The sequence below is a fragment of the Dermochelys coriacea genome, chromosome 11, assembly GCF_009764565.3.
Source record: "Dermochelys coriacea isolate rDerCor1 chromosome 11, rDerCor1.pri.v4, whole genome shotgun sequence".
Lineage (NCBI taxonomy): Eukaryota > Metazoa > Chordata > Testudines > Dermochelyidae > Dermochelys > Dermochelys coriacea.
The window spans coordinates 18,020,132-18,042,599 of record NC_050078.2 but is presented as its reverse complement, the minus strand read 5'-3'; the positions used below and the strand labels follow the sequence as shown (position 1 = coordinate 18,042,599).

General features: G+C 40.8%; 1 protein-coding gene across 1 annotated transcript in view; it reads left to right on the top strand.

Moving 5' to 3' along the window:
* Window positions 1-17,085: 17,085 nt before the first annotated feature.
* The window catches only part of NCKAP5 (NCK associated protein 5), a 644,081-nt gene continuing 638,698 nt past the window's right edge, over window positions 17,086-22,468 (top strand). The window contains exon 1 of the mRNA XM_043505027.1: window positions 17,086-17,226. The gene's annotated coding sequence lies outside the window, so the exon portion shown is untranslated. The remainder of the gene's footprint in view (window positions 17,227-22,468) is intronic.

Below are 22,468 nucleotides of genomic sequence, written 5' to 3'. Positions count from 1 at the left end.
TACATGCAGCAACTTTCAAGCATTTCATAAACACTAAACACATTCTTATAATTCTAATACCTATTTTAACAATACCAACACATAGATGAGCCCGACTGGTTCCTTCTATGTATTTGTCAGTGTTCACTTGAGATCTAGGGGCCTTTGCATAAGATGGCACTTGGTTTGCTGGCATCACAAGTGCATCATAGGAAAATGGTGGATGTGAGGCAACCAAACTGCAACTCTCATGAGGCAATATGGTGGCTCAAGCAGAAGCAGAGATTAATATTAAACTGAGGTGAAACTAAGTATTTTGATTTAGCATGACAAACAAATGAAACATTTCCATTTGGAAAGTCAAAAACACCATTTAAATAAAAATAGCTGAAAATAAATATTTAGACATTTCTGAATTAAATGTTTGGACACTTTCATTTGATGAAAAATGATGATATTCTAACTTTTTGTCCCAATTCAGGATGCAAACAAATGTCTAAATATAGGAATTTCCCACAAGATGGAAATTCTGATTTTTGATCATCTCTATTCACAATGCAATATCATGACATTCTGCTATGCTTATTTAGTCTCTGTGGCTCTATTTAATAATTATCTCCTCTCCCTTTCCTTTTTTCCTCCTTCCTCTAAGCTATCACTGTGTCTGTCTCTCTTATCTTCTCCACTTTCAGGCACTTGAAGGGGTGGAAAAAGTTTCCAATAGCATCATTCCATTTATTTGGATTTCCTTTACATATGTGAAGCTCATATGGAAGCATTCTTGGTAATTTTCAGTCTCACTATACCTGCAGCAAGGTATTGGAGTCTTGGACCAGATTCTGATCTCATTCACATGTGAGTAACTCCATTGTTCACTAGTGAAAATTCTTTGTTTCCTTACTTTGTTATGGCAAGTTCCCGCAATTGTGGTAAGTGTCTCCCAAAACAAGTGACAACAAAATCCTTGCTGTGAAGAGGATAGTCTAATTTTGACACAAGACAACCAGAAGGTAGAGGGGAAGAGGAAAGGAAGTACAAGGGTGGCATAATTAACTCACCTAGTAAGTCACAGACATCTTGAAGTTTCTGTTGTTTTGTTTTAAGCCAGCTTTCTTCCTCCTCTCTTTTCACATGGCAAAAGTGAGTTTGAGGAAGGGATTTGAATCAGGTGAGGGAGGTGTCTTGACAAATGCGTTTGGGGAAAATGTTCCAATCCCAGGAGGATCATAGAAAGGGCATGGAGACACCTGTCAGAGGAAACCTACATAGTATCAAGGCTGCATCATTTACAAAGTGGAGAAGATGAGAGGGAATATGAAAGGAAAATAGTTTAGTGAAGTAGACAATGGCTGATGTATTGGCTTGAAGGCAAAGATAATATGGTTAAATTCGATCCATGGCACAATGGGGAATCAGTGAAGTGACTCAGTGAAGGGTCTGACTGCTGCAGTAATAACTGTTATTTTGGAGGGATTGGAGGAGGGTTAGGCAGCATAAAGAAGAGGATATTGCAGTAGTCAAGAAAGATGATACAGGAGATTCATACAGGGAAGTCAGAGTAGACAATCACAATGGTCTCTCTGGGCTTAAAAAAAAACTATGACCCTATGATGAACAATTTAGTCATTGGGACACAGATATTAGAAGTATTTTTGTAGGTAGAAGTGACCACTCTTGGTCATGGGTTGCAAGTGGGAGTAGAAGGAGAGGGAAGAGTCAGAGATGACCCCCAGGTTATAGGCCTACGTGACATGGATGAAGATGTCATAACTGACTATAACAGAGACTGGAGATTAAGGAGAAGGTTTGGGAGGTAGGATTTTTAGTTCAGCTTTGGTCATGTGGAGTTTGAGGTGACAACTTGCTATTCAACATGAGACAGGGAAAGCTGAAAGGTTGCCCTAAAAAGTGACGTTTCTACCCTTTTATGAAACATGGCAAAAACTAACAACAAAAACATACACGTTGAAAAACATCCTGGCTTTACTTGTGAGATTTCACACAGGTTTTGGAAATGAGCCCAACTCGAGATGCTGTGGGTTTTTGCAAATCAGGGCCCTATTTTATCCAAACACCAAAACTGCAGGTGTTTAGAAGGAGGAGAGAAGATAAAAGCTTTTGGTTTTGGCCCCCCTCTAGCAGTTTTTCAGTGCCTGAGCCTAAATATGCAGCATATTTCCCCTCCACTGGTGCAAGTTCATTCTTGATTTCTTTCTTCTTTCATTTTCTTGCCAGCGGGGTAGGTGGATCTGCTGCATTGAGGAAAGATGAGTAAACTTCACCTGAAACGTAACAGATGGTAAATGTTCTGGTTGCAAATGAATACTTAGACTTCAGTTCTAATTATTAAACCACATCTGTCAACAAATCTGAAGTGACCCACATAAACTTCATGGCCTGCACTGGGAAGTGAGTGGGAATGGACCAGTATATGAAGCCAGTCACTTCATCATGAAGCCACTGTTAAAGAGCTTATGTTCCTTCCCAACCCATCTAACACTGGCGAGTTTCTTCTCAGACCACAGCTTACTTCATTTTGTTGGTGGGTGTCACATGGCCCATTCACCTCTGACGGCACTTCCTCCTGGTCACTTTGGGGATAAGCTCTGGCCAGACGTGCTCTTCTCTGGCAGTTTCTCTCCCATTATCCTCTTGGCCTGCAGACCCCTTTTGTTCTGCAGCCTCCTCTTTGTGACTCAGCCCTCTGGCCAGGTCACTGCATGGTTTCCCCTTCCAGGAGTGGGGGAGGGGTACCAAGGTCTCCATGGAACAAAAAGTCCCAGGCAATCCACTGTCCTTTACCTGATCTATGCCATGTCTACAGTGACTGGTAGGGGAACCTAGGTCCACTCTCTACTCCAGGTTCCAGCTCAAGTGCCCTCCACTCAGCAGCCAAGGCCTGCACAGTCTGAATGGAGAGCCATCTGAATGGAAAGCCAGTAGACTCTAAAGTTTTGCCACTTTCACCATGTTTATTGTATGAATCTTGCTTTTTTTAAACTCACATTTCTGATTTCTAAATCCTGAACAGCTTTTCTGCCTCTTGTTCTTCTATAAAATGACAATATAATTAGTTTCATGACATGAATAAACACTTTGGGTGAAATTCACCTCCTTTTCTTCCATTCTGCACAGTCTGAATAAACAGATATCATGTGGGAAACTACATGGTGGATGGAATCCATCCCCCTAACGTGAGAAGCATGAAGACAGTCCATAGATCCTCCCTGGCCAATATTCCAGCTCTATCTGCAATAGAGATGCAAGATCTGCACTACGTACTTGGTGGTTTGTAGCCCCTAGATCTCCATAAGCATGGACCCAGTGGCAAGATCCCACTTCCAAACAGTGTCTGTCCTATATAGAGCTTATATGGAACATAGCTTCTCCACACACAAGGGTTGCTGAATCCTGCATTCACACTGTGCAGCTGTTCAGAGCTCTGCTATACTGAGGGCCTTCTGTAGCCCCTTCCCCACTGTAGGAGAAACCTCCTTTGCCTTCAACAGTCTGATTTACTGACATTACCAAGGTGGTTTCCCTCTACATTTTAGTATAGTTTTCCCTTTGGAGTTCAGAGGGTTGTATCAGGACTTCCTCTCAGTGCTCATGTGGAGATTTTTAACTGGGGAAAAGTCTTTCTTATTATTTCATTGACAAGTCACAGCATGGCACTAAAATCACAATAGGACACCAAGTATTTCAAACTTGCTAGTAGTCTTTGGGCTGGTAGCCAAGAGCTTTGTTTTTAATCATTCTCTGTGTGATGAAATGTGGTAGGGTTTTGTTATTGTTTTGGGGTCTTTTGCTATTCCTTACAAAAATGACATCAGAGCATTAACCTAATTTTTGGAAGTTCAGAAATTAAGCATCCTATTTTTAGGAGATAAACACCCAACTTTCAGGTTTCAAAGTAGCAGCCGTGTTAGTCTGTATTCACAAAAAGAAAAGGAGTACTTGTTGCACCTTACAGACTAACAAATTTATTTGAGCATAAGCTTTCATGAGCTACAGCTCACTGCATCCGATGAAGTGAGCTGTACCTCATGAAAGCTTATGCTCAAATAAATTTGTTAGTCTCTAAGGTGCCACAAGTACTCCTTTTCTTTTTACCCAACTTTCAGCAACTTCTTCAATACCATCCACACTACATGCAGGTGTGCATGGTGTACAGGTCCAAAGAAAAGAGTCAGCAGCAAAAGGACAATGACATGCCCCCCATGTACTTCTGTGGCATTAGATGAATCAATCCATCAAGAACAATCCATCTAGCATCAGGGAGGCCCAGAGGGATCACGTTGTTGTTTTCGTATCAGCAGTAGTGTCTCTATTGTTGCTTTTTTAAAGTTACCTTCTAGTGAGGCCTAATGCATGATTGAAATGCTAGTTATTGCAGTTGCTGTGGAACAATCAATCGTCATGAGTGATTCGAGGCAAGCCTGATTCTGGGCTCTTTTGACATTTTCCGTTGACTGATAGTGATTGTTAGGACTATACTCAGTGTTTTAAGAGCTAACAGGATGATTGTTTGCTATTTCTTTATGAGAATCATTTACTGAATGGTAGAGAGAGAATTTTCATTGTGATTATAATTGTTCAGTGTGGAAATGTTTGTTCTTAACCAACTAATTCCCAGGCATTCCTTCATCCTAGTTAGTTTGTGCTTGATCCCTTTGCAAATATAAATTCTTATGGATTGTTTTTCAAGGACATCATTGGGTGTGTTGAGCATTCAAGCATCCATGCAAAGTTACTGCACATGTATCGCCATAATTGTCATGAATCATCATTCCTGTTGTTAAAGTTTTACAGCAAGACTTTAGGCCAAACAAGAGTGGGAGAGATTTATTTAGAGGTCAGAAAAACAACACAGTGTTGGAACACTGAATGTGTTACACAGGTGGGTTCTTTGCCTCAAATATGAAGTTCATTTAATTTGAATAAGACCTAGTAGGAGAGTACATTTCAAATGCTAAATGATGGTGATAGTACAATGGTCTATGAAAATATATAGGGCGATATTCACTGCAAGTCTGTGCCAGCATAAGACTCCTCCACTAGAAAGTCTGCTGATGCAATAGTTTGCAGCCGTACACAGCACTCTCAAACTCTATTGCAATGGGGGAAATGATTTAAATGGCCAGCCCTGTGCAAAAAATGGATGGTACTGACCAGGAAGGGGTCCTGGCTAGGGTAAGTGGAGGACACACTTGTTCAGAGAATCTCCACACCGTTTTCTGCTAGTGGGACTCCTTTGGAAATCCAAGCTATAAATTAAAACCCTACCCATCCCTGCAGAAACCCATCTGCCACTTCTCATTGTGCATTCTGGAACTAGCCCAAGGTAACTGGCCCATAACTGTTAATTCATGAATATGCTTAAAATTGCCTAGTCCTCAAGAGATGTTCTAAATAATCCACTGGGATGTTTAGAATTTAGATGAAACCCATATGTGAGATTTTATTTGTGGTCTGTTCCCTTGAGTGTCACAAGAAGACGTTGCCTTCTGATCCATTAGTAAACATTGATGCAAAAATTCACCCAAGCTGGCAAGCTTCTATTACCATTGTGGAAATACAGAATTCTGAGGCTGTATTTTATGCTCTGTTGTATCAGTTAAGAGACCCAGAAAACACAGAAAGGTGCTCAGAAATAAAAAATTTCTCAGAACCCGGGGATTACCACACTACTATCATTCCACTTGAGTCTGTAATGCTGAAACACAAACCATTCCACCTCCCCCCAAACTCAAACTTTTTCAAACTTTTCTTCTTGCTTGCAACATTTTTCTCCCCCACCCTCTCTTCCTTGTTCAGTTCTAAGGTGACCAAAATTCCCTTATTCTGAGTGGCTTGCCCTACTTTTCCCAAGCCCTAATCCATACACGTGTTCATTATCACTTGCTTGCATAACTGTAACTACCTCTGTTCTGCTGCATCCTAGCTATGCTCTCAGCTTGTACAAAATTCAGCCACATAATTATTCACTTGATGCAGGATAATTGACCATATCACTGTCTTCTGTACTGAAAGAGCTTTACAGGCTTCTGGCAAAAGAGCGGATCAATTGGAAGATCCTGCAGCTTATGTCTGGCTGTGCCCTGCTTTATCTTCATGACCTTAGAGCAACTCTAACTTGCTTCACCAATAACACTGTAACCCTTGGTCCCTTTCATATCTCCACATACATTACAAACAAAGACAATACTGTTGAAACATTACTTAAGTTCAATAAAATGTAGTATATTTAGTGCCCTTAGTACATGTTTTCATAATGACATTTAATATCAGTTCTATAGTGTCATCCATCTCTGGCATCTCAAAGCTCATTATTAATATTAATTAAGCTTCAGTACTATGTACTGTAACCCTGTAAGGTAGGTGGCATGATACCCATTTTACAGACTGCAAAACTAATGCACAAATGGGAGTAAGTGATTTTCCCTACTTCTGGAGAATAATTAGAGATAGTTGTGATCTGATTCTTGGAAATTTAATCCTTAAAACTAGAGCTTTCTGGGACAAGCAGCTCATTCTTCAATCTACCTCTGGTGGCCTGAACCTGTCGTTGTGCCTCTGCCTGAGGGTAGCAGAGCTCTTTGCTGTGGTAAAACTGGGACAGGGAGTGTTGTGGCCAACAGAGGGACCTTTCTAATGGCAGCAGCTGTTCAGCGCCTCTGAGGTAAGTTTGAGATTCTGAATAGCATAGGCTGTACATTTTCTCTAGACTGTTTGATTAGGTATCTATTATTGACTTATTACCAGTGCTGAAAACACTAGTTGGTAGCTCCTCTCCCTGAATTCTTTATTTTTAGTTGACATATGAAAAAAACAAAGTACAGGGTTGTTCCCCCGCCCATCCTGTAAATTTGCTTATCAGTGTACAAAACAGAGTCAGACACAGTCTCTGACTCAAGAGCCCACATTCTAAATCATACAGATGTTAGGCAGTGGGTGTTGTTATATCCCTTTTACAAGTAAGCAGACTGTGACTGAGAGAAGTTAAGTGACTGGGCCAAGGTCACATGATCCCGCTGTTGGTGCTGTGCAGATGGATCGTTGTGTCTATGCAAAACTGCATTATAGTCAACATAGATCTGCGTGGGCTCATGGATCTGTCCATGCTAATCTGATTGTAGGATTAGGGCTGATGTTTCTGGAGAAAAATGGGATTCTTGACTCCCAGTCCTCTGATCTAACCAACAGGCCATGATTTGCTCTTGGTTACACCAGAGTAAATCCTGACTAACTCAGCTTAAATGAATGCAAATAGCTGGATTCATAGTCATGTAAATGCAGAATTTGGCCCCACATGTGCTAATTGAAATGTACTCTTTCTAGTTAGAGTAATAATAGATATTAGTCTTTTGAAAGACCTTACTAAAAGTATTTCCTTTTCTCTCTTCTCCCATACAGTGATATTAAGTTGTGCAATCTTAAAGTAAAGACAATTTTAGACTCCTTTGTACTCAGGCTTACGTGTACAGTAAGTTATGTTTTGCCTGTCTATCTCTGTAGAAGAAAAGCTTTAATTTACCTCTCAGTTTAATTATGTCCCATGCACACTGTACCACAAAATGCATGATGAGATGATAACATTTCTTACTTATCATGCTTACCTACCTTATGGGAGGAGTTAGAGGCTGGATCTGCTAATGTCTGTATGGAATTTTGAGTACCATTATTAAAAGAAAATGTGAAACAAAATTTTTAATATATACATTATAATAATAATTGCTAAGCAATTATCATTAAAAGAAGGATAGTGTACACAGGCAGAATTTAAGCCCCATCCTGAAAATTGAACCCCTGTGTCCACATAGAATTCCACTGACATAAGTGGTGCTCTGTGGCGGGATCTGGCCACTTGTATCATTATACTATTGTTAGCAAAAATCAAACTTTAATCTGCATTGTCTCATGGGTAATGTTGTTATATGTCACAGTATAGTGACAATCTAATAGGTTACTGAAAACCAAGTGCGTGAGAGTTGTCATGAGTTTCATTAAATGAATGGTGATTCCACGGTTATACGTTATAATTAGTAATGCTGTCCTTGCAGTGACTTCCCAGGAGGGCTTTCTTACAGGCTCTGGCTGCCCAATAGACTGAATGGAATCTGAATAAATAAAATACTCAGCTTTATCACAGACCCCAAGGCTCTGGCTCCACTGGTATCCCTGGTTTCCTTGCTTGATCCAATCCTTGTTACCCATGCATGCACAGCTGAAACCTTAACAGCTACAAAACAAAGCTATAGAATCTGAAAAGCTCACACTGAGTTCCCTTAACAGATTATTTATTTATTTTACTTCCACTCTCTCCCAGATAAGCAAGACTGTATGAGTGGTATGAAATATTTTAAAATTGCTATATGAAGATACCATACCTTAGCTACATGTTCTGGAAAAGACTGGCACAACATCACGTTTTTATCTCCTTTTTTTTTTTTTTTTTTAAAAGAATGCATGCTTTAGGATTGTTACCACACGACACACAAATCATGTTCTGTCCAGTTATATGTCATCTCATCAGACTGGCCATAAGTATGTAGCAAGTGAAAATGACATATTTGTCCTGGTGCATCTAAGTGCTCATTTGAAGCTGAAAACATAACCTCAGGGTAGTAAGTTCCGAGTCACATGAGGGGTGATGTTTATCTTGTGCAGGTAGATGATTTTAGATTATTTTGATTCCACCCTTGATTTCTTGTTTTTATGTTGTCTGGATGGGTTCCCTAGCTGATTCATTCTCCTGTAATCTTCAGTGCCCTCTGCATGCTTACTAATCCTTCATCTTCTGCCCTGAAAACTTGATCCTCATTTATGTAAATTTCTACCCTCCTCATTTGTTAGCTCAGCAAAGCAAAACAATTGGTAAGCTATTTTCTTCCATCTTGGTGCAGCCTGATGCAGTTATTCCAGCAGAGCGTGACTGAAGCGAGACTCCCTCTGCAAATTATACACCCACCAGGGTGGAAAAGCATGAATGGTATGAATCAGGGTCTTTAGTGTAAAAATCCAGGAGTAGAACTAGTGCATTCATGGATGTGTGGAGCCCAATTGGCATTATGTGGTCACGCAGAAGGTACTTCTAAGGACCATTCCTCAGGCTTGGCCAGGAGTTACTATACAGCTGTGGAAGGATAATGTTGCTGATAATAGGGACATATGGCATGTGTCCTGGCCATTCCACTTAGGCAGGCAGATTACTATTGACCCTGGCAGAAATAATCGGCATAGGAGAGAGTACTTGAGGTTGCAGCCAATCTGAATGCAGATCCCTATTTAAAACTGCTTTTCCCCTTTTTGATCTGATTTGAGGAAAAGGAAAAGCAATGCCAGTGCAAATTTATGGACATAATATCTGATGAGAGAAATTGCAAACTGATATTAATAAGTCCGAGGGCATTATACTCCAGTGAACTTGCAAATTGATGTTAATGCAGATTAATGTGCTCTCATGCCTGAGCTAACTCTGCTCAGGGCATGAATTTGGCCTTAAACTCAGACTATACTCATTCATTTTTGAAAAGTTTACTCCTCCATAAAGATGTTAGTGTTGTGTGGCCTATTCATAAAGAATCATATGCCACTGCAAATACCAGAAGAACAGGAAGGTATGTGATATATAATGGTACAACAAGTCAAAGAACGTCTATCGGTTTTGGTATTTCAGTAACATGCCCTATGCGGCAGCCCTGTATTCAGAGACATTGCTCCAGGAAGTTAGGTCCAGGAAAGCGATACTTCAGGGGGTGATATTTGAACTCTCAATGGAATTGACTGACATCGTGACATATTTCTCAGGTGCTGTTTCTTGTCAGAGGTTTGGAGCTTCTAGAAGGGAGCAACATGAGACATTAGATAAAATGGGGTATTTGGGAAATACTTCTCAGGCCCAGCTCCACTGTCTAAGGAAGGCTAGAGTCTTTCTTGGCAATCCCACCATTGTTCAGTGTAACTGTAAATTATGAATCATTCTATTAGATTCAGACATCTTGTTTCTGCATATTATTGCATACAAGCCCTTGTGCTTCCCACAAATGAGTGTTTATCAAATGATAGCTACCATGCTTGGCAACCTTGCTTAGGGCTAGATTGCTGTGTGTAGCCACAGCACGGGGAGGGGGTGCAGAGGCAAACTTCTATAAGTAGGGCCTTACCAAATTCATAGCCAAGAAAAATGCGTCAAAGATCCTGAAATCTGGCAGATTTCACGAGGGATACTAGGATTTCTCAAATTGGGGGTCCTGAAATCAAAATGTTTTGCAGAAACATCTGTTTTGATGATCATTTTGTTGGGAAGTTTGAGAGAGACCAATTCATCCACCCCAGACTAGCAGAGTGCGGACTTGAACCCAACTTTCCCATGTGTCATTTGAGTGCCTTAACTACTGGGCTATCGTCTATTCTGTGCATCTGTGTCTATCTGTCTGTCTCCTGCCAACAGCAGGAAGGCAGTGAAGAATTCTCATTAGAGTCAGGTGAAGTATTCTTTGCTTGTTGCTGTTGTTGCTTTTGAAAGATTGATTATCTTTTCTTTGATAATGCCCATATTTCTTTCTCTCTGTTTTTGAAGTAATGCTTTTCCTTCTCACTGTGCTCAGGGCTATTAACTGGCTTAATAGGAAGTGTTTCAAATGCTTACATTTTGTCAGTGCAAAGATTCTTCTTGTGTAATAGCTATCAGAAAATCAGTTAGCGCAGAGCTTTTTTGAGGCTTATTGGGGCTGTGACTTGAATCTCCCATAAGGCTTGTGAATAAACCGGACCCTTCTGTGAAAGTTTGGTCTTACTGTTCCTTTGGTAATTTTAGCCAGTGCCTTAAATATAATTCATTTTAAAGGCAAATATTGAATGGAAATAAAGGCTGATTGTCCTCAATGTCCTGTAACAAATCAGAGGTTACTTAGGACTTCAGGTTATCATTCATGACACTGCACACCGTGATCCCAAGAGCAGCAGGCATTTGAACTCTGATCTTCCTTCTACTAAAGCACAGGCCTTGACCACTTGAGCTAAAGGTAGGGCTGAACTGGGGTGCTGTGCAACCTGCCATTAGCTATCTTCAACCCCCCTCCCCCAAGCCTTCTCACCCAGCCACCCACTTCATATTTTGCTGATAAGATTAGCTTTTCCCCAGTAGAAGGTTACAGTGCAACAGTTCCACTAGGGAGTTTTCCCATTTTACAAAAAAAATGCCACAAACAAACTACAAAGCTTGGTGTGAATAATGATATTCACAATGCATCCAGGGTACTTGTGATGGTCTAGGAATATCCTCTCACTTACAGTATGGATGCCACAAAAAGCTATGCTGCTCTCTCTTACGTATACCACTCATGAGATGACCCATTAAAGGCCTTAGGAGTTTTGTCATGCATTTCAGTAGGAGAATGGATGACATTGAAGGCCTCAGGAATTTTGTCATGCATTTCAGTAGGATGCAGTGTAGGGACAGCGGGTGGGACAAATGTTGCTTTATGTAATCTTTTCTGCTGCCTGTGTTTTCAGGATGTTGAATGATCTTGCCTAGCCCTAGTCAATCATCAGTGAGACAAGTCTCAGAACTGCTCTAAGTGATGTTCTGGTAGCAACAGTGGCTTAGTGTGATGGATAGAGTAATGTACTGGTGTAATGCCGACAGATCCCAGTTGTCGGTGGGCAGGATCAAACCTGGGATCTTTGGACCTTACTGCATGAGCCTCTGCCGCATGAGCTAAAAGCCACCTGCATATTAGCTAAGGCTGTAGAGCAGATTCAATCTCTCTCTCTTGCTTTCTAAGTGGTCTTGGTGACACAAGATGGGACAGAACACAACATCTGGAAGGTGTGTGGGTTACATACTTCCCTTAACTGAGGAAGCACATCCTGAGCTTCAGAGACTTCCCAGTTGAAATCCCTGACGAGACCCCACTTGTAATGCTGACAGACCTCAGTCGTCGGGCAGGCGAGATCAAATCTGGGGCCTCTGGAACTAAGTGCATGAGCCAACTGGCTCTTAGTTAAGGCTGTAGAGCAGATTCATTAATCTCTCTCTAAGTGGTCTCAGTGCCACTAGCTGGGACAGAACACCACACCCAGGAGATGTGTGGGTTACACTGGGACTTAGGAAGGTCTGGTTTCAAGTCCCAGGTTGGTCACAGACACCCTCTTTAAGCAAGTAGCTCAGCTTCCTTTTGGTTTTATGAAAACAAAACAAACAATAAACAATTTCCCTGTTCACAGACGTGCTGTGAGGGTAAATACATGAGTGATAGTGATGCACTCAGATACTATGATGATGAGCGCTGTATACGCACCTAGATAGGGTTTGTCAACCAGCCCAGGATAGATGGGCTGCAGCTTACTTGGCTAGGCCTCCCTAATGTATACCTCTTTTTGTGCGGACTAAGAGGGAGCCAGGGTAGAGCTGTGTTGGCAGCTCTCTACTGTTCAGGGAAGGTCCCTTGATAGGAGTAAACCTCAGGGGCAGTTTCTATCCCTTTTGGATCCCTTTACACCTCTGGAGGACAGAAGGGGCTGAAGTGGAACAAAAAATTGGCCACAATATTTGGAGTATCATTAAGGGCTCAAATCTACATTCCCTCTGAATGAGGTACTTCCACTGAATTCCATACAAGTTCAGGGCATTGAAGGCTGGCAGGCCAAGGCCCTCTGTCCTTACAGATTTAGGGTACGTAGGTGCACATTTCCAAAATGTTGCATGGAGTCAAATTATGAAACCATGTAACTCATGATTGGTATAATTAGTCCTTCTCCTTTTCAGATGGTGCTCTTGAAATGCTAATTTTTTCTCTGTAGGTGGCAATTATTATCATCATTCCTCTGAGAACTATTCACCTTTAAACAGTCTTCATTATACTCCTGCTCCAGAATAATCCCCTTTTCTTTTGCTCCATCATCCTTACTGATACATTGGTGATAAGCAAACTGTTTAGCAGTTACAATTTCATAGGCGCTTTCCTAGGTTGCAGAACACTGGGTTTCTCAGATGCCATGTGTTCAGTCAGACACAGTTTGGAAGTGTCTCGGTGCTTTTAAACCTGACTTGTTAATGTTTCTACATTAAGTCTAAATATTGTATTTTACTGTGTGAATTCTTGTGGGTTTTTAATGTCTTCCCATTTTTCCATGCTGCTGTGAGCCCTTAAACCTCTATATTACAGAATTAGAAAATACACGCTGCACAATTAGCTATGGGATGAACTTACTTATTTAAATAAAATTGCAGAGTCCACTTATTATGTACACATTTAACCTCTTAGGCCTGGTCTACACTATGGGGTTAGGTTGAATTTAGCCGCGTTAGGTCGATTTAAAAATGACTGTGTCCACACAACCAACCCTGTTCCGTCGACCTAAAGGGCTCTTAAAATTGACTTCTGTACTCCTCCCCGATGAGGGGAGTAGTGCTAAAATCGACCATTCTGGGTTGAATTTGGGGTAGTGCAGATGCAAATCAATGGTATTGGCCTCCAGGAGCTATCCCAGAGTGCTCTATTATGACCACGCTGGACAGCACTTTGAACTCCGATGCACTAGCCAAGTACACAGGAAAAACCCCGGGAACTTTTGAATTTCATTTCCTGTTTGGTCAGTATGGCGAACTCAGCAGCGCAGGTGACCATGCAGTCCCCCCAGAATTGTAGAGCTGAGGCTAATGAGGGAGCAAACGGACATGATGAAGCATCTGTTCGATCTGCAGGAAAGCCAACAAGAGCACAGACCCCCACTGCATCCACTGTATAACCGCCTCTCCTCCTCCCCATGTTCCATAGCCTCCTCACCCAGACACCCAAGAACGCGGAGTGGGAGGCTCCGGGCACCCAGCCACTCCACTCCAGAGGATGGCCTAAGCAACAGAAGGCTGTCATTCAAACAGTTTGATTTTTAGTGTGGCTACAATAAGCAATGTGGCCTTGTCCTTCCCTCCTCCCCCACCCCACCTGGGCTACCTTGTCCGTTATCTCATATTTTTTTTAATTAATAGAAAAGAATGCATGGTTTTAAAATAATAGTTACTTTATTTTGAAGGGGGGAGGGTGGTTGGCTTACAGGGAATTAAAATCAACAAACAGGGTGAGTTTACATCAAGGAGAAACACACACAACTGTCACACCAAAGCCTGGCCAGTAATGAAACTGGTTTTTAAAGCCTCTCTGATGCGCCTTGCACCTTGCTGTGTTCTTCTAATCGCCCTGGTGTCTGGCTGCACAAAATCGGATGCTAGGTGATTTGCCTCAACTTTCCACCCCGCCTTAAACGTCTCCCCCTTACTCTCACAGATATTATGGAGCACACAGCAAGCAGCAATAACAATGGGAATGTTGCAAAAAGAAAAGGAGTACTTGTGGTACCTTAGAGACTAACACATTTATTTGAGCATAAGCTTTCGTGAGCTACAGATCACTTCATCGGATGCATTCGGTGGAAAATACAGTGGGGAGATTTATATACACACACAGAGAACATGAAACAATGGGTTTTATCATACACACTGCAAGGAGAGTGATCACTTAAGATGAGCCATCACCAGCGGGGGTGGGGGAGAAGGAGGAAAACCGTTCATGGTGACAAGCAAGGTGGGCCATTTCCAGCAGTTAACAAGAACATCTGAGGAACAGTGGGGGGTGGGGTGGCGGGGAGAAATAACATGGGGAAATAGTTTTACTTTGGAAAACTGTTCATGGTGACAAGCAAGGTGGGCCATTTCCAGCAGTTAACAAGAATGTCTGAGGAACAGTGGGGGATGGGGGGGGGGAGAAATAACATGGGGAAATAGTTTTACTTTGTATAATGACTCATCCACTCCCGGTCTCTATTCAAGCCTAAGTTAATTGTATCCAGTTTGCAAATTAATTCAAATTCAGCAGTCTCTCGCTGGAGTCTGTTTTTGAAGTTTTTTTGTTGAAGGATAGCCACTCTCAGGTCTATAATCTATTTCTCCCCCCCCCACCCCACCCCCCATTGTTCCTCAGATATTCTTGTTAACTGCTGGAAATGGCCCACCTTGCTTGTCACCATGAAAAGTTTTCCTCCTTCCTGCTGGTGATGGCTCATCTTAAGTGATCACTCTCCTTACAGTGTGTATGATAAAACCCATTGTTTCATGTTCTCTGTGTGTGTATATAAATCTCCCCACTGTATTTTCCACCAAATGCATCCAATGAAGTGAGCTGTAGCTCATGAAAGCTTATGCTCAAATAAATTTGTTCACCTCTAAGGTGCCACAAGTACTCCTTTTCTTTTTGCGAATACAGACTAACACGGCTGCTACTCTGAAATGGGAATGTTGGTTTCACTGAGGTCTGACCTAGTTAGCAAACAGCGCCAGCGAGCTTTTAAACATCCAAAGGCAGATGCTATCACTTGCTCAACCTATAGTTGAACTTCTCCTTACTACTGTCCAGGCTTCATGAGAGCATGGGAGCAAGGGATAGGCTGGGGTAGGTGTGATGCGCGGTGCTGCCGGCTGGGAGAGCAGCCTTAGGGAGAAGCCTCCAGCTCACATGATATTCCAGGCAGGACTGAATCTCCATGAGATGAAACTTAAAGAAGAGAATGACCTAGAGTCTCTGGCTCCCATTCTGGGCTCTAAGAGGAGAATAGCCATGTCTGTCCAGGCACCCCGATGGACCTCACTGAAGTCTGCCAGGAGCACCCAGGAGATGTACGATGGCTATTAGTCCTATTGCACCATCTGCAGTGAAGGCAAGGAGCTGCTGCTGTGTAGCAATGCAGTACCACATCTGCCAGCAGCACCCAGGAGACGTACTGTGACGGTGAGCTAAGCGGGCTCCATGCTTGCAGTGGTATGGCATCTGCATGGATAACCCAGGAAAAAAGGTGCTAAACAACCGTCTGCCATTACTTTCAGGGAGGGAAGGAGGGAGAGAGGGGGGCCTGATGACATATACTCAAAACCACCCGCAACAATGTGTTTGTCCCATCAGGCATTGAGAGCTTAACCCAGAATTCCAATGGGCAATGAAGACTGTAGGAACTGTGGGATAGCTACCCACAGTGCACCGCTCTGTAAATCGATGCTAGCCATGGTAGTGAGGATGCACTCTGCCGACTTAATGCGCTTAGTGTGGACATACGCAATCAACTGTATAAAATTGGTTTCTAAAAATCGACTTCTATAAAATCGACCTAATTTCATAGTGTAGACATACCCTTAAGTAACAAAACATAAAGAAAAGGAGAAAAATGAGCAAATGTTAACAACACTAATGGAGACTCAAACTTTTGTTTTTTAATATAGACTTGTATTCTATAGTATCTCACACACTAGGTACTGAGTATATCATACCAAAATTCAAATAGATAAGTCTTGTTTGACCATAAATATGCACAGAATCTCACAAGTGACTCACAAAAGAATTTAAAAATGAGGAGACAATCAGTTTCTAAGCACCTCATCATAGCACCTCTTGAAATCTCCAAAAATCAAATTGTCTTTGAAAACAAGAAGTGTAAAGCTACAGCCCTTTCAGTAAATTCGTTTCCAGATGAGGATTTTTTTTTGCTTCCAAATTAATTAAGACCTTTAACAGAAAATTATTAATTACATCATCACATCTATATAATAGAGTTCACTGTAGTAATGTAGGAGTCAATGGTATTCAAACGACATCTTTTGATGAAGTAATCGCGCTGCTTCTGAGGCCTGTTTCAGCTGCTATAGGCGTGCTTCAAATGCAAATTACTGCCAAATGCATTCTTTCTAAATTCCAGCCAATTAAAATACATTTAAAGTGCAGCTGGTGGAAAGCAAAAGACCTACAATTGTGCAAGAAACTTTAGGGCACTGAGATAAAATCCCCAAGTTTGGTTAACAAGATTATTAAATAATGCATTTTTGTAGAAGTGGAGAAACCAAACAAAGAGCTCTCCTAAGCTCCAGTCAGAAGCAAAGATGACACTTTTAGCGCTACCTTAAAAGAGACAAAGCAGAGAGTGTGTTTGTTAGGGTGTCAGTTTTCTACTCGTGGCTCTTTAAACCATGTAAGTTTGGCAGCTTGCCCTATGTGGTACTGCATACAAATATTGACAGAACACAGTGGTATTTGTTAAACCCGTTCTTGAGAAGCGAGTGATTAAAACTCTGAAGGAAGATCTGAGAACCTCAGACATTTTTTGTCCTCAATATCGTTATAACATTTACAGAATGAAAGACAAAATACTGAGTTTGGTAAATTGAAAATATTGACCTTCCATTTCTGCTTTGCCTCGTAGGTAAGGACAGATTTTTCTTTGTTTTAAATCTTATTATAAAAAAAAGTTTACAGTTAGCACAGTGAAAGGTGCTGTTAGCACTCTTGATTTAATCCTGTGATTTGGGAGGAAGCTTTGAGACAGTATGTGTAAATAGAAGATGTTACCCAGTAACTTCGTACCGTCAGCATTCATGTTACCTTTTTCTCGGTACTGTTCCAGTGTCTTATAGGTGCTTGAATCTTTACAGACATCTTTATATACATTTATAGTTTAATGTCTGGTACTTTCCTGACAAGTTCCCAGCTGCATTCTCTCTAGTTGTATTAATAGGGGGATTTCAGAATTTGCTGCATGTACCGTACTTTTGAAAAGTTATTCTCTCTGCTATCTAACTGATCGTTGTCATTCTAGTTTTCAAATGCAAACCAAGGACTTCTAAAAATGTGTCACCTGCTCTTTCTTTTAACTTTAATGAGTTGTTTTATCTGAGAATATCGTCTTCATCTTTTCTGGTATTTTAAAAGAAACAGCTGAAGTTGCATTAATGAAAAGTGTATATTACACAATTTAAGATGTGTAAATCATAATGTATCATATCTAATTTCATTGATTACATTCTGATGTATTGTAAATATGAATGTCTTCAAGTCCCTGCAGACAGTATTGGTTTATACCCATCATTTCATCTCAGCACTTTAAATCATCTGAAATTCCAGATTGATGATTCCTATTTCAACACATTATGGTCAGTACTCTTTGGCTTCATTGTTGCTAACTATGAGCAAAGAATCTTGCACATTTCATGGTATGGAATCATATTTCAGCAATAGGGATTCGTTAAATGTGCCTTGTTAATTGTTAATGTGCAAGTAGCGCTGAGCATATGCCAAGCTGAGACTTTAAGAAAAGCTTCATGTGCCTACTGACAAAATAAATGCTTGTTAGTCTATGGAATAATAGTTTAAATTTATTTTGCAACAAACTTCAATGTATGAGTTCAGCTATCACATGAAAATAAATCTGGTGAAGTAAAAATCAAGTACATTCAAGATATACATATTAAAATTTCCTACATTAAGGGCCTTGATTTTGCAAGCTTTACTCATGAAACTAGTCCTATTGAAGTGGATGGAACTATTTATTTGGCTAGGTACAACACATCATTAATAACTACTACAGAATTGGGGTTCAAAGACTGTATGTAAATAATATTTATTATGGGCTATGGTGCAATGCAGAAATATATACTTTTAAAAAACCTCACAAGGCCCCACATCCTGCAAAGATTGGTGCACATGTTTAACTTTAGGCAAGTCTTTGCAGGATTGAGTGAAAGTCTTTTTGAAGATAAAATGCAATTGAAAAGCCTTGAGAAAGATGGAAGGGTCGGTGGGGGAATGGGTCAGCAGCTCATTTTTAAAAAAACAAAACAAAACAAAAACCCACCTCTGGTAGCACCAACATACCCAAATCTCTAATATCACAGCAAAAGCCACTACATGCTGCCATCTTCCATATTTACCCACCTTCTTAGAGTCCACTGAGATGCTAAATATAATTATGGTTATTGTTAAAGGACAAATTGAAAAAGCAACTTTTTAGGGGGGTTATGAAGGATAGTTAGGAAAGATGCTGAGAAGCTAGTACATGGATACCTGAAAAATGGGTTAATTCCTCTGACACTTGGATTGTCATTATTCTCTTTACTAGGAGTCTCAGAAAAGACTAGTTTCAAACTGAGAATATGTCCCAAAAAAAGAGGCTTGATCCAGTTAGCGTAAACCAAGAACTGAATTTAGCCCTTTCTATATAAATGTTTTTCTTGTCCTGGACTTTTCTGTAAACTTCCCTTACACACATGAAGTGATAGGTGTCTCTGGCTTTGATTCTGTATACTATATTTGTTCCTTCAAGGGGAAAACAGAAAGAGTTGGTTAGACAGTGTAGAGACAAACAGGTAAGAGAGATCTATCGCTACTTCTACATTCCCTGCTCTATCTTCATATTATACTAGCCATTGGCCATGGTATTAGTATCAGAGATCAGAGCCCCATTGTACTATGTACTGTACAAATACAAAGTGCAAGCCAGTCCCTGCTCTTACAGTCTAAACTCATTCTGAACTCAGAGTGCATGTTGTAATTTTGAGGGGGACAAAGTGTAACTTTGTGCATAACTAAGGTGCTGAATCCCTGCTTTACAAGCAAAACACAGCTCATCCTTAATTATGGAGTCATGACTGGCACCATCTTTATACACAAGACAGACACAGAGCAGGAGGAGAAGCAGAGGCATGGAGCGGTACAGAGAAGCAGAGGTTGGTAGATGCTAGTATTGATCCTGCACCTCAGACTTGGTCTGACTCCAATAGGAATTTGGACTGTGGAATCAGATCTTATGTTTATAATAGCAAGCAGATGTGATCTGACTCCTTTCTGGAGCTTATCCACTACTTCTTCATGTCTTTGACAGACCAAACATGAAAGCCCTCATATGTGAACATATCCTCCTTTCCTTTATCAAAAAATTAGAGCTATGAAAAAATGGTCACGATGCAGCAGGACAGATGCACTGCTTTTCATAATTATGAAAAGGAAAACATTATTCAGAATCAAAAGTTATTATTTTATTTTATCATCTGTTTAGTATTTCAGTGCTGACAATATTCTTGGTATTGTACAGCACACAGATAAACAGACCCTGCACCAAAGATCTTATGTAAAACAATGCACTGTGGGTGTCATATCCCCTTCTAATGGCTGGTCCATGTTAGAGGATAAGGGTGAAAACATGACCCATCTGAAGTCAATGGCAAAACACCCATTAACTTTGGTGAGGGAGGATTTCACCTTAACTGCTAGTTGATAATGGAGTTGCTTCTTTAGCTCTAGTGATTGAGGCCTTTAGCTCTAGTGATTGAGGCTTTTAGTGTTGAATGTCCCAGGTTCAAAACCCTGCAGATGACTCATGCTGAAGGTCCATACACTTATAGGCTCAAAGCCAGAAACAAATAAACTGAGATGAAATGGGAGACCCAGAAGATGATATTAACTTGGAATACATTTTGGGATTTTTTAATGGACTTTTGTTTACTTTCTTTAGTGCTTAGGATTCTGTTTTTTACCAGGAAAGAGGATGGTGTTGAGAGCAGAAAAGCTATTGTTAGAGTAAAATTTCCCACCATAACTGGCCAGGTTTTGCTATATTTTTTTCTAAAGTAAAGGTGTGAAAATCTGTGGTGTTTGGTGAAAGATGGCAAAATTATACTTTATAACAAAGGCTTACTCCATGAGAATTCGATACTTCTGGAAACTCAGAATTGAAACAAAGTGCAACTGCTGAATTGTACATTCTAGAGTGATAGATCGCTAGAAAAACTTTTGGATGTGATTTCACTTATAGCACCGCTAGGATACAGCATTTCGTAAAGATAGGTTATGTGCATAGATCGCCTTAGTTACGCATAGTATTAACCAATAATCGACACATTGATGTATCCAACATATTTCTTTTAAACTGAGCATTTTAGTTTTGAGTACCTCTTGGTCCCCTGACAATCCTGCTCTCTACTGAATCTTTGGTAGCTGCTTCAGATCCTCCCATATTTTTCAAATTGTTCTGTTAGGACACTGTGGCTAAGGTTGTGGTAGAAGTTATAAAGGCAAGGCAGTCACCATTTTAAATTCAGGGAACCAATGAGCACATGGCCTCCTATGGAAATACAAACAATTTGAAATGTAGTTTTACTCCGAAAAATGGCTATATGAAATGTCGCCTCCTTTGTCTAGGCCCATTCCCCGTGTGGTACTGAGTCCAAAATTCTGACTAGTAACACGTATATTATCACTAAGGAGCCAATATAACTATGTGAGATAAAACTATGTTCCTGTTCACACATAATCAATTACATTTCACACAGCCTAGGTGTGAATGGCAGCATCATTTGACCTATAGAACCTTTACTACTGGTAGTTCTGAGGAATAAGGAAAGAACCTGGCTTGCTTTTCATAACCAGGATGGTTTTTCCAGAAGTTTGGAAAAATATATTTTTGCTTTTAAATGGAGCAAATTGTGTATGGAATCACTGTGAGATACAAAAGGTTTGTCGACACTAGAAAATCTTGCGGTTTAAACAATACAGGTGTACTGAAATTTCAATATTTTTCAGTAGCAGTAACAAACACTGATGTATGAGAGGGCATATCAATTAAAGGAATGTGAAAGGCTTTGGCAATCAGTGCACATTACTGTGGTTTGCTAAACGATATTCATGGTTTAATGAAATTACTGTTTTTACTCTGTGTGCCCTGCCCACACTGCCATAGTTATTTTCCTACCCAAAACCAAAAAGTTTTTCTTTTTTCTGTGGTGGGAACCACAAAATAGGGATACAGAATCTTTTTAAAATGACTACTTCCGTGGTAACACACCATGAATGTTGGGTTTGTCACTTTATCCCAAGTAAATCCACACTCGATCTTGCAACTGGCCACATTACTATGAGCTTTGTTTCCCTCAAGCTTTAGCCCCGTGCCCCAGCAGGCACTGCAACACAGGGCATGTTGTGTGTGTCTTGCTCAGAGAGTCAGTAAGTTTGGCCACCCCTGATCTAAGTCATGTCTGTAACTGCATTACCCCAGAAGGAGCCACAGCAAAGAACTGGTACCCCCTGCCCCATGTTCTCAATGGGGAAGTAATCTGCTACTGGCCCTTACCAGATTATTTTCTCTCCATCCTCTCACCCATGCTGGCCCAGCTATGCTAGCCAGTTTGTAAAGGAGGAAGAGGCAAAGATCCACCTGTTTGTTGCTCATTATCTTCCCACCTTCATGGGAGGGGATACCAGCTGTGCCACCTCTGCTTTCCCCCCACATATCAGTAGCTGAGATATGGGAACACAATGCAGGGAACAGATTTCAGAGTAGCAGCCGTGTTAGTCTGTATTCGCAAAAAGAAAAGGAGTACTTGTGGCACCTTAGAGACTAACAAATTTATTAGAGCATAAGCTTTCGTGAGCTACAGCTCACTTCATCGGATGCATGAGAAGTGTGTGTACGTAGAGTCTTACCACTCTTTTGCCTTTGTAAGGCTATGTAAGGCCAGGCCACAAGTTGACCCATTGCAAATAGGAATACTTGGTTGTTGGAACAAGGAACAAAATGTGTTGTCAACATTGTGTGCTCTTCCAATAACAATGCTCTTAACCTGTGTGACCACTTTATGTCATGGCAAAGTATAAGGAGCAGCCGCTGTTAACTT